At 44.5% G+C, this 12,660-nt stretch overlaps 1 protein-coding gene across 6 annotated transcripts in view; it reads left to right on the top strand.

The window, feature by feature from the left end:
• Positions 1 to 12,660, top strand: part of MAP3K13 (mitogen-activated protein kinase kinase kinase 13) — a 71,556-nt gene that overhangs the window by 30,285 nt on the left and 28,611 nt on the right. Inside the window, exon 1 of one of the 6 annotated variants that reach the window (XM_051781773.1) lies at positions 2,463 to 4,164. The exons of the other annotated variants lie outside the window; for them this stretch is intronic. The gene's annotated coding sequence lies outside the window, so the exon portion shown is untranslated. Of the gene's footprint in view, positions 1 to 2,462; positions 4,165 to 12,660 lie in introns of those variants that run through there. 6 annotated transcript variants of the gene reach the window in all.

Genomic DNA, 12,660 nt, shown 5'->3' with positions numbered 1-12,660 from the left:
AGCCTGTGAGGCACAGCTCATCTGGAAAAATATGGGAAACCACCCAGAAACTCCTCAAAAAAAGAATCTATACCAACTTTGTGCTTAAACAAGAGACCACATAATGCATTTTGTCTTGTTATTGCCTTTTAGTGTCTTTTATTTTGTTTTTAGTTCCTAGAGTGTCAGTAAAGGCAAGATAAGGTTAAAGGAGGTCGTTGTACAGTGTTATGTGCTCCTACCCATCGTGGCTTGCAGAGCACACTCGGTCAAACACAACTGGCAACAGCATGGAAGGTGGTTTTACTGTAGAGAAACCTCACTTTTGGGTAAGAGGAGTTGGTAGCACTTTGGTTTGAAGAGTGTGCAATGGTGGTACAAGTGTCAGTGAGTTTGCTTGAATCACTTTTAAGGGAAACCCTTTTGACAAGGGGGGCTTTCCCTCAGGGTGCTGTGTGTCTGTGAGTCTGTGTCCATCTCCAGCTCTCTGCTTTCATTTCTAGCAGACCCAGATGTCTTGCACATGCCCCACTTTGGGCTTTTTCTCCTTTCCTTTGGTCACAGTTGATGGCTCTTGGCACTGGTCCTGTGGAACTGCAGTCCCATTCACCTGCCTTGGCAGGGAGGACTGTCCAGAGTCTCAGATTTGGGGACATTCTGGTTAAAATCTTGATCTGATTCTATGATTCTGATTTTTTTTCCTTCTTTCCTGTCACCCACCCCACTGCTGAAGGTTAGGACACTCAGAAGAGGGGTGTTTACCTACAGGGTTGGAAGGGTGGATCCGAGATTTCACAAATGTTGAGAACTTGACAATGAAATGCTCCTCTCACCACCTTATCTATGCCAATATTTACCCAGACTTTTGCCTGTTGGAGAATCATTTGCTGTCTCACTTCACCTGTTTGCTCATCCAGGTAGAAGTTTTCACGGTGCTGTCCCTCTTGTCCCCCTAAGTGTGTGCAGAGTAGATTTATGAACAGCCCTGGTGCTGTATAATTATGAAATTAACCTTTGAGTCACTGCCATCTCTCTTCTAATTTTCTGCTGTAGTCAGTGGAATGTGCCACAAGGAGTGTTAAGGATTTGCTTTGTTTCTGTGCTTCCCTGTGCCTGTTCCTGGCCAGCCCTGGAGGCAGGACACTGGGATTACTTGTCCCCTGCAGCAGAACCCCCTTTCCCTGTCAAAGGTTGGTTCAGGAGTTTTGCCCAAGATCGCCATCAAGTTCCCAGGGCCTATAAATAACAAATGTTTGCTATTTTTGAGTATTGGCATAATATTGGTATCCTCAGTCTTGGGCAATTTTAGTCATTCGCCAGTTTATTAAAATTGAAGGTCACAGGATTGGAGAACTTGTTAAATGATTATTTTAGGACTGGGCTCAAATCAACGTGATGTGCCAGCTAGAAACGTTATGCCTAGCAGATGCTGGATAACATTCCTATTAGTTGTTAATTGGCTTGGAAATACTTAATTATCCTGTCTTTTTCAAATACAGTGAACAGATATTTTTTTTTTTAATACTTCTAGCACCCATTTCCACCAGTTTGGCCTGTTATTTCTGCTAGTGGTCTAGTTACTTGGTTGCCCTTTCAGAAATCCTGTTGCCTGTCAGCTTTTCACTGGCAGTTGTGTGGTCCCTTATGAACTTTGGATTTTTAGTGTCTTCTACCTTTATTGTATTTGGTACTTTTTTTTTTTCTATTTTCACATTAATACTGAACTAAATTTATGCATAAAATCGTATTCAGGCATCTTCCCAGAGTTCCCTGCTTTTGCCAGTGTTTTTGTCTCAGAAGGAGGAAAATTATTTTTCTTTCTAATCTCGATCAACTTATTTACTCACTAGTGGTGCATCAAAAGAACTGTGCAATGTGTACTATGAAAATACCCAACTGGTTGCAACCCAACATAATTTTGGGGACATTGCTTTTTCTATTTCACAATGAGTTAAGGTAGTTATCTCACTTAAATTCAGGACCTTTGTGCTTGAAAATTTTAGTCTGAGCTCTTGAGACATAGATGAAATTGAGTGTTGGGGTGCTGAACCAAACCACCACAGAGAATAAAATCTGAAATTTTATGTGCAAGCTACTTTCTTCCCCTGGAGTCTTCCTGGGGTTTTGTTCCCACTTATTTTCCCTGCTGGTTTTTTTTTTTTTTTAATGTCACTGCAATTAACCCTTGGAAACCTCTGAAAATTATTTTCCTTTCTATTTTTATTCTGACTTTTCTCATTCTACAGTGGTATTTCTCTTCCTTTTCTTCCACTTCTTGCATGTGCTACTGTGCTCCCCTTTCCAGTTCCTGAATTTATCCCTTTTTGCTTTAGGGCACAGGAGTAAAATAACGTTTTTGGGTCTGTTTTGAAAATGCCAGGGAAATCTGGAAGCTGTTTTTGTCCCATGGTGGTGGTGTTGGCTGAGGGCTGGGCTCTGCAGGGGGAGGGAAGGCAAGGCAGGGAGTCAAAGCAGGTGCAACTGGGATTTGAAATGGTGGCACAGAGTGATCCCTTTGGAGAAGGGACATCTCTCTCCACACCTCCCCTCCTGCTTCCCCTGGGGCACAGCAGTGCAGCTGTTGTGCTGTCTGGGTAGAAATCTGGTGCTTTGGTGACTTTTAAATCTTAGAGAGGAGATATTTCTTCAGCGAAAGTCACCTGGGGCTTTCCTTGATCTTGGAGGTAGGTAACAAGAAATTTGCATTCCTTTTAATTTTCTCTGGCCAACTCAACTCAGAAACCACAGTGCAGAATCCAAGCCCTTCTCCCTCCACAGGAACTGGTGTCAGTGGTGCTGGTTCACATGAGATCAAGTAGAACAAAATCCCTGATTTCTCAACCCAGATCTGTTGTTGTTACATCCAGTCCTGGTTTATTTTGGGATGTTACCCACTTCCTATAAGGAAAGGTGGGATTCTCTCAGGCTTTCTTTTAAGATGTGCACCAGCAGAGTAAATTTTGGGACAACCCGTTATAGCATAATTGCTTCTTCCTTGCTAGGAGAAGGTGTGGTGAAAATATGGAAATCATGTGTCTTAATAATTTGGAGGCTGCAGATTGTTCAGAAGGAGTTTTAAAGTCCAAAAGGATGAATTCTGGTCAACCCTGAGACAGTGTTATTGCAGAGCTTACAGCCCAGGTTATCCTTCAAACCTTGACCTTCATTCCTGGCTATGCTCATCCCTCCACTCCATCCCCTGTATTTCAAGGATACAAAAACAAAGCATGACTTGTGCTCTTCCCCTGTCCAGGTCTAAGTTAATCAGAGCTGCTCTTGTGAGTATTCACCAGGACTCTGCCATCCATTTGGGTGCCCTTGCACGTGGTCTGCACAACTGAGTGTGTTCCATTGGCTTGGAATTGAAGCTGGAATGGGAATGACTGGTGGGCTGGGAGCCGTGGGTGCTGTGCCCACCATTCCTTGTGTAGCCCCGGGTGTGAAACTGCCTGCTCCAATCTTTGTTTCTGAGTGTTCCCGAGTGTTGTGAGCTCGTCTGCCCGCTGCTGGGAATGTTTGACTGGAGCTGAATGCAGGATTTTGTCAGTGCTCCTATTTTTATTTTGCTGGTGCTTTTGCATCGCTAATCAAACACAAGCCTCCTATTGTTCTCCCTGCTGCCTCCTTCCAGTACATGCTTATATTTAGTTATTTTAATAATAATACCCCGGGTTTGTAACCCTGCAAGAAGCCGGGGAGATGATAAACTCCTTTTCTGATTACCAAACCCATTTGATTCATGCACCAGATGGCTGTTATTTGACACGCTGCTGTTCCCCAGGAGCGGCACAGACTCGGGGCTATCGGAGGATGTCCTCGCTGGTCCTCCCCCCGGGGTGGCAGCACTGATGCCATTTTCCGGGGGGCTCAGGCAGTCGGGTGCCTGGCTTTGGCTGGGATTGGCTGCCCCCCTCTCCCCTCTGCCGGTGCCCAGCCCCAGCCGGAGCCGCCGAATCTCCAAGCATCCCGATTTCCATCCATTCATGAATCCGTGACGTCAGCACGCTCTGTGCTTCTTTGCAGCAGGCTGCAGGATTGTGTGGGTGGAATTTCCTTTTATTTTGCAACACTTCCTTTTTTTTTTTTTTTATTTTTTTTTTTTTAAATTTTTTTTCTCCCCCCCCCCCCCTCTTCCATCTTTTTAAAGCGAGAAAATGGAGCATCACATAGGAAATCTTCATCCCCGTGAGTATCCGGAGGAAAATGTGGTTTTTGTGAGGTGTGTGGGTCTGTGTGTGTGTGTGTGTGTTCCATGGTCAGCGCTCCCCTTTCGCCATTTATTTCGGAAGGACAGATGGATGTTGCATTTGTGATGTGAAAGGGCTGAAAAAATGATGCTGAGAGAGGGAAGAGGAGAGATGTGAAACCTTAATTTATCCATCACTGCATATCAATCTGAGAGCTGGCCTGGCCTTTGCCTGTCGGTGTGATAGACATTTTTCACTTGCAATTTTGCACGTTATCTTCCTGTGCCCCCCTTTTAAAGGGGAAGGGAATGGCAGTGGAGAATGGATATAAATGGAATATGCAGGCAATGACATAAGAATTACAAGAGATAGTATAAAGAGGCAGAATTGTATTTTTTACCTTATAGGCAAAACTGTAATTTTTATTCCTTGTGGGCTAATAAAACAGTTCTTCTGTTGTGCTACGGTGATTAATAATTTAATTTTATTTCTGAGATGAAGGAGATGTGTTTTCTTTCAGTCAGCCAGGCAGGAATTTGTTCTTGTATTATTGCAAATAGCAGCCTGAGCTGTCTCTGGTGTGCTGAACACATGATTTTCACCCCTCATTTTCCTAATAAATGAGGGAACTGGGAGTACCTTTGCAGTTAACGATACTGTTCACTGGGGCAAGATTTGTCATATTCCTGCTCACCTGAATGGGGCATGATGTCATGTTTTCTCCCAATGAAAAGAGGAGCTGCTCTTTATTTTTGTTTTGGGGGGGTGGTTTAAGTACTGCAATAGCTTAATCATGTCAAACCACATGTCTCTCTTAAGTAAATGAAAAAAAAAGGGGGTATTTTAAGTAGATCTGGAGAAAGATGACATCAGGCCCATGTGTTTGGATATACTGATTTTAGCAATAGGCAGTCTGTTCAGTAGAAGCAGCTGAGGGAATGTATTTTGATAAATAATTTTGAGGGAGAAAACATGTAAATATTTGAAATGAGAGAGGTTCAGTCGGTCTGACAGGGACACGTGGGCACTTTTCCCAGTGCCTGCTCTGTGTGCAGCCACTGACACCTCGGGATGCCCTAAAATGTGGAGGGTAGAGTTGTCATGGGTTGAAAAGTTTTTGTCACTGTCCTTTTTGTTGTGTCCCCAAATGTATGCGGGTTTTGTTTCTAGAGAGAGGCAGCCCTTTGAACCTCTGGCTGTGACAGCCTTCCGCTGAGAAATACAAATAAATCCGGATTTTGATGTAGTGGGGGTTTTGTTTGTTTGTTTTGCTTTAACACCAGTTTTGTTTCCTGTCTTTGGGGCCTCCAGTGTGAGTCTTTGATCCAGAATGGTCCTGTCATTCAGATTTGTCTTTGTCCCCTGCTGCCTGATAGTTAAATTTATAGCTGGCATTCATTTTGACCCCTGTGCCTGGAATTAGCAAGTAACTTCTAGCACAGAATATATGGTAGGGACTCTCACTGCTCCTCAGCTATTTGTGAATTTGTGTTTGACCATGTTTGGGGGTTTTTTTGGTTGCATTTTTAACCTCCCTCTTTTGTCTGCTGTTGTAAAGATTTGGTAAGTGGCTTATCTCCAGTGGATCAGAAAATTGAGTAATGATTTATTTGAAAATCTCTTCCTAGGTAAGCCCTTTCACAATTAGTAGTTATTTAAACATGGGTCTGCTCTAAGCAGTGGCAGGATAAGAAAGATTTTACAGTATTTCCTGTTTTCTTAGGACTTTTTTTTTTTCAGCAAAAATGAGGTGATGAGTGATTAGACTGGAGTTGTTCCCACCTGGTACCTGTTCCAGACTGTGCAGTCAAGATGTGGGGAGGGGATTTAGAGTAGGGCTTCTTAAAATGGCACAGTTTTAAAGTGAAGCTTTTTTTGTATAAAATTAAGAGATCTGACGTGGCTTGTGTGAACACTTTGCTCTTCAGTCCTGGTCCCTGGGGCCAGGGCAGGCAGGGGAAGGGGCATTGAGCCTTTTAGCCAAGCTCTCACCTGAGAATCCTGTATTTGGAGGAAAACAGCAGCAGGTTTACTGCTTGTACAACTTCCAGTGAGTTCTCAGCCATAACTGACTCAAAACGAGCCAGCTGAGGGAAATGTTACCTCTGAAGCTCTCGGAGTTTGGCACTTTACCAAGCCCTGTCCAGCTTATGGGACTTTGGTTTTTATCCATTCGTGCAGGGGCTTAGGCTTTTGTAGTCTCCTGTTGTGTGACATTGCAGCAAATCGTTCCCATTTCCTGGGGAGGGGGGAGTAAATATTTCACCCAAAACACAGAGTACTCAGGGTGGAATGGCAGGGTGGCAGCTGCAGCTGAAGTGCTGTGGTGGGCTGGGAGCAGCAGCTCTGTGTGTGCTTACTCCCACCCCTATAAATACTCAGTGTGTGTTTTGACCTCTGTCCTCTTTCCCTGCTTACAACTTCAGCTGAGAATTCGGTGACTGGAGGGGGTTCAAAGGCTTTAGCAACAGTTGGGTGTAGGCCAGGGGGAAGAGTAGATGTGTCTGTGTCAAGTATATGGTTGATAACCCCCTGGTGAAGCTGTAGTTGTTGGTGCTGGTTCCCCTGGAGCAGTTGGAGGGGTGCTGTGAGGGAAGGAAGGAGAAAGTCCTGGTGTGGGTGAGAGGCTGGACCTTTTCCAGCACAGTGGGCTGGAGGAATGGAGTTGTCTGTGTGGACACTGTATTCGTGCCTGGCACACTTGTCCTTTCCTGTCCCCAGTCCCATACTCTGTTACCTTCTGGGGGACACCACAGTCAGTAATGCAGCTGCACAGCTGTGACTTTTCTGCTGACACACAGAAAATCCAGCACAGATCCCCCAGTATTGGGTTATCCACTGTAGCCCATCCAGTGGGGATGCACCAGGGGCTGGGTGCTGGGTGCCACGAGTCCTGCCAGGCCTCTGGGGCTCCTGTGTGGCTCTCTGCTCTGGGACTGTGCTGCCTGTGTGCCCTGATGGTGTTCCCAGCCCGTGGTGGCCTCGGAGCAGGCTCACACCTTACTCTGTGTCACTAATACAGGCTTACTCCAGGCTCCTGAGCAGGGCATTGTGCCTCGGCTCTGTTGAGCAATAATCCTCTTTGCTGTGTATGGTGCTTGCTAAATACATCTGAGTACTACTGTCATTCCTCATCTGAGATCTACCAGCTGGATTTCCAGTGTCCTTGCCCTTCCCATCAGGTCCTGGGACCTGGGACAGAGTCCAGAGCGCTGCACGTGCCCCGGGAATTTTGGTACTTCCATGGGTAGTTGTTCAGTTATTTAATACTGGGCATGAAGCTGTTAGTGCTGAGAAGTTCGTGTGAGTAGCTTTTACATGTCAGATGTGCTTTGCAAATATTGAATAATTCATGTCTACTATAAAAATAAAAACAAACGTGGGAGTGAGCGAATTTACCTGAGACCGGTCTGACGCCTCACGTGAGTTAAAGTGAGACTTTGATTCATTCACTGGATTCCTGAGAACAGCACTGTGATATTGATCTCCATCCTCAAAGATCTTTCAGACATTAATTAATTTTAACGCTAGTCCTTGGAGGAAAATATGACGTTTCAGTGCTGTAAGTGGGGAAAATTCCAAGGTATTGTTTGTTGGTAGGACTGGAACATTTAATGGCATCATGTAGCAAGGTCAGTGAGGCTGTAAGGCCTCTGTGAACTGAACTTGGAGATTTTCCTGGGCTTCGTTGTTGTAAAATATTTGAATTTGAGTCCTTAAATCTGTTGTTATTTAGTCACTGTCCTTTAGTGACTATACTTTGGTTATTTAGTAATGTAATGTGGATCTTCAATGAGGTAAAAGTGCAGAATTGGGAAGGATGAACAGAAAAGGAGCAGAGCGGAGCCTGGAACCTGTGACTGGATCCTACCATGAAAACAACTGGAAAGACAAAAGAGAAAAGTGTAACTTAAGGTCATTTCTAAATTTTGATCTGAGACAGATTCCAACAGTAATTCAGCCGTATAAAAGGCTAATCAGCATTTAGTCTGTCTTTGTAGCAGCTGAATGTTTGGCAATATATTGATGGGCTTGTGGTGGAGGGTATCAATGGTCAGTGAGGTGTCAGAACACTGTGAAACTGCTGGTGTTCCATGTGTGCATGTAGGCCATGACACGTGGCAGCCAGAGGGAAGGGAAACAAATAGCAAATGGGTGATTAAAGTTAAACTGATTTTTTTTTTGGAAGTAAGTGTGGTCCTTGGTTTGTTCCCCCTGTTCCCCAGAGGTCGGTGGCTGATGGGTTCTCCTTTCCTCCAAAGCCAAGGACCTCTGCCCAGAGCTGCCCTCCCACAGAGAAGTGCATTCCCCAAATCCTGCAGTGAATATGAGAGTCATTATGCAACATCACTTATTTCCTATGGCATCAGATTATGCAATTTCTGAGCAGAAGAATGCAAAGCCCTGGAAGAACACAGTAGCATTTGAACAGATCCAAAAATACCTTCTCCAGGATAGAGGAAGCAGTTCAGTGTGTAGTGCTGGAAATACACTGTTATGTAAGGTGCTTATTCCCCAGCCATGCTGGGCAGGCCTGGCTGGCAGGTGGAGCAGGACATGCTCTCCCTGCCACTGGAGAGGTCTCCCTGCACACACAGGAGGTGGATGGGCCCTTTGTCTGGATGAATTTTTGTTGCTTCGTGTTTTTCGTCCCTTTTGCCAAAAAAAAAAAAGTGGATGCTTGATTTCTTTTTCCACTTCAAGCACCACTTCTCCACCCCCCACAGATTTGTGACCTTCTGTTGAAGAAGTTCCTAGTGAAATATTTGTCTGGTGTTTGGTGGAGATTGAAATTCCTATGCTGAGAGCCAGGGCAGATGCACACATTGCATGTGGGGATAAGATTCACCACAGTTCTTTTAAGGTGAAGTCTGCCTTGGAAATCTATTAAATTTCCTTGTAGGAGTCAAGAGCAAGTCAGAAAAGGGGATCTGGTTGACACAATCTGTTGGGATTTTGGCAGGAATACTTACCAGAGACTTTTAAAGAGACTTAAGCAGCTGTAAAATAACAGGGATGCCCATCTCAAGCAAATATTTGATTAAAGTATATGAAATAAGTGTAGGGGATAAATAACATTGTTGAAATATTTTTCTCTGCTTTGGAGATTTCACTACTCAGTCTTTCCACCTGTTCTTCCTATATCCAGATCACTTAGGAATAATCTGAAGCAAGAGCATCTGGACTGTGAGGCTACCCAAGGAAGGTGTTCAGGGTAATAACCACATAGGGCAGCTGGAGGGAATACTGGAAGGCTCCAGTGAACTTGGGTGATAAAATGTCAGTTCAATTTAGTGTTGATTAAATACAATTTAATCTTAACATCCAGTACATAGGAATTAGGCTCTGACCTAGCTTTTACTGCTCAAGAACGAGATCTTAAGGTTGTAAGAGACCCGTGGAAGTTAGCTTAGCATCCTGAGGCATGCCTAGGCATCAGATGGAATTAGAGGAATAGTTAGGAAAGCAAAAAAGAACCAAAATAATTGTTGTGCCTTTGTGCATTTCTGTGGCATTCTGTCCTCACTGGGAATCTTGACTGTGATCTGACTTTCTCAATTTACATCCTCAACTGCCCAGAGAAGCTGTGGCTGCCGCATCCCTGGAAGTGTCCAAGGCCAGGTTGGACAGGGCTTGGAGCAACCTGGGCTAGTGGAAGGTGTCCCTGCCCATGGCAGAGGGTGGCACTGGATGGTCTTTAAGGTCCCTTCCAACCCAAACCATTCTGGGATTCTATAATTCTAAGGTGGCATAAGAGAAGTGGAACAGAGTTGATCAGAGATGCAGTGAGAGAGAAGGTCGAGTGGGAACTGTTATGCTTGAAACAAGATGTTGGAGTGGAGGATGGAGTGTTCATAAAGTCGCAGCTGGAATTAAAGGTTCAGGTGTCACTGAAGCAGTGAACACCTGGCTGTTTGAAGAAAGGAATTAGGGAGACATGCAAAGTGCAGAGTAGCTGGTGTTGCCTTCTGCAACCACAGAATTAAACCACAGAACTCCCTGCCATGGCACAGTGGTTGCCAAAGTTCTGGTTAAAAAATATTCCTTGATGCATTTGCACAAGAGAAATCCTATGTGGGCTATGGCAGAGAACCCCCCCTGTGTGCTGTCAGCAGGGGGGCTGGTGACACTGCTCTGGTGAGGGTTGGCTGCCTGCAGAGCCTTCCCTTGGCTTTTGGAGGCAGGAAATGGGGTAGATGAACTTGTCCTCCTGGGCTGGGGTGGTTTCTTCCTATGCTGCAGCCTAGGTGCCACTTATTTCTCCTCTGCCAGGCTCAGTTGGGATGTGTGAGGTGCCAAGCAAACCTCCAGCTGGCTCTGTGCACAGAACCTGAATTCAGCCATTATGGATATTTCTTGACTGGCACACCGTGCTATTTTTGTCATTGTCAGAAAGGGTTCAGACCACAGAGCTAGACAGGGTTCTCTTTCTTGCTGATACAGCCACAGACAAAAGTATATCACAACTGTAAAATCCCTTTTGCCAAAAAGGGTGCATCCCTGTTTTAGGGTAGCCTTTATTCAATATGTTCAGACTGACTTAAATCAGCATGAGGTCAAGCTTCTGTTGGGAGAACATGGACATAGCTGCCATAACAACACAGTTTCATGGCTGTTCTTAATGCCCATGACTGGGTTAGAATATTCTGTTAACCTTTTAGGATGGTGATGATGATAGTTGTGAGCCCCACATTGCTCAGGTGAGGATTGTGGTGACTGCAAAAGGTAGTGGTCTTTTGTTGAGGTGGCATCCAAATAGTTACTGGAGAAAGGAACTAAAGGGTATGTTCCAGTCAGGATGTGCAGAAGTAGTGTAGTGTTTATCTGACAACCTGAAAAAACAGGGTAAAGCACAAAAAAGCCAGTGTTACAAGACCTCCTTTTCCCAGATAAAGCTGCTGTTTATTGTGGAGTAAGTTTGGACACATGCAGAAATGTGTTCAGAGGTGTTGCAGTGACGGAAAACCTCAGGTGGGTCAGATGAAGAATTTTTAACTGTTTTATCATAAACTGATTGTTTTGGCGGTGTCACAATTGTAATATTTAAAAATAAGGCTGGGTTGTGGCTGAGCATTCACGTGGGTGTAAGATGGGAAGAAACCTGTTTCCTTGAAGGAGCAGCATGTCTGGAGAAAGAGATTGATGGCTTAACAACACCCAAGCTTTTGCCTTGGGCTGCTCCATAGTTGACTTAGAGATTTGCCCATAGCGTGGCCTGGTCTGCACTGAGTTACTGTGGGCAAGCTTCATAGTGTAATTTTTTGGTTTTTTTAACCTTAAAAAACAGATAATGTAACTTATAAAATGTAATGTAATTAATTAATGTAATAATGTAACTTGAAAAAAAATCCAGCCCCCCTGAAAACAAAGAGGTTGCCTTCTGGTGATGTGTAACTCATTCTCTATTAATAAATCTTTTACTTTTTGTTTTCAAAACAACCGTGCAAAACACAAGCATATATTCCAGGTGATGGAAGAAGTGTGGCAGAAGAGGAATATCTGATCCACTCATACAGCATTTTCCTCACCAGGAGACTGGTGAGAAAGAGAAAAACTTTGTTGGAATCCTGTGTAATGAAATGACGTGATTCAAACCCCAAAGGTCAGAAGTGACAGGCAAAGCTCTGGGATTTGCCAGCTCAGCAGCTCTGTGTGTTCCTGTGCTGGAGTTGTGCAGAGATGGGAGAGGACTGTGCATCAGCCTGTTGTAAAAATTCCCTGTAGAAACTAAGAGAGAGTCAGAAGGGGCAGGAGAACCCAGCTGGGAGATGTGTAACAGGATGACTATGATTTATAAACATATTTTTTGTGGATTTTGTTAGATTTTTAGGCATTTTAAGGCATTGTCCCAAGTGGAGGTGATACACATCTCCAATTCCAGTCATGTTATCAGTGAGGAAATGTGTAGTTACCTTGTACCCACAGTAGCCAGAAGGAAATCTCACTGAGTACCAGGAAAAAGCAAGGAACTCCAGGGCCTGGATGTAAATAGTGATATGAACAGGAATCTCTGTCCTTGGTAGTTCCATGGCTCAGCCAGCTGGTTTCTGCCAGCTGCTCTTTTACAGACTTTAAACTTGGATCAGACAGTTGCTTTTATTCCCTTTGCATATTGAAAGTGCAGGCAGAGAATGTGCTTTGCTGGGTAATACGGAAATAGTGCTGCAGGGAAACTAACTCAGTGTTACTGGAGGTTTGGGCTGTTAGGACACTCTGTACTTACACCACCTTTCCAGCACAGTAACTTTTTGTCTCTGTGCTGTATCAGGAATGGTGATTTGCCACTCAATTTTTAGCACAGCTCTTTGAAGGAGAAACTTTAAAGGAGAAACTTCAGTTACAGCCCATTCAGGGCATTGGGTTAACTCAGCTGTGTCTGCAAACCTGGCCATTGCCTTGACACTTTTATAAGTATTGGGCTTGTGTAGGCAGCCACGTGTTTTGGTGGCTCTGGGTGCATCCTAGGACACTTTCTGGATGGCTGTTTCCAGGG

This window comes from Manacus candei, unplaced genomic scaffold, assembly GCF_025592945.1.
Source record: "Manacus candei isolate 608988 ecotype Guabito, Panama unplaced genomic scaffold, ASM2559294v1 h1tg000015l, whole genome shotgun sequence".
Lineage (NCBI taxonomy): Eukaryota > Metazoa > Chordata > Aves > Passeriformes > Pipridae > Manacus > Manacus candei.
This window is presented reverse-complemented; position numbering and strand designations above follow the sequence as displayed.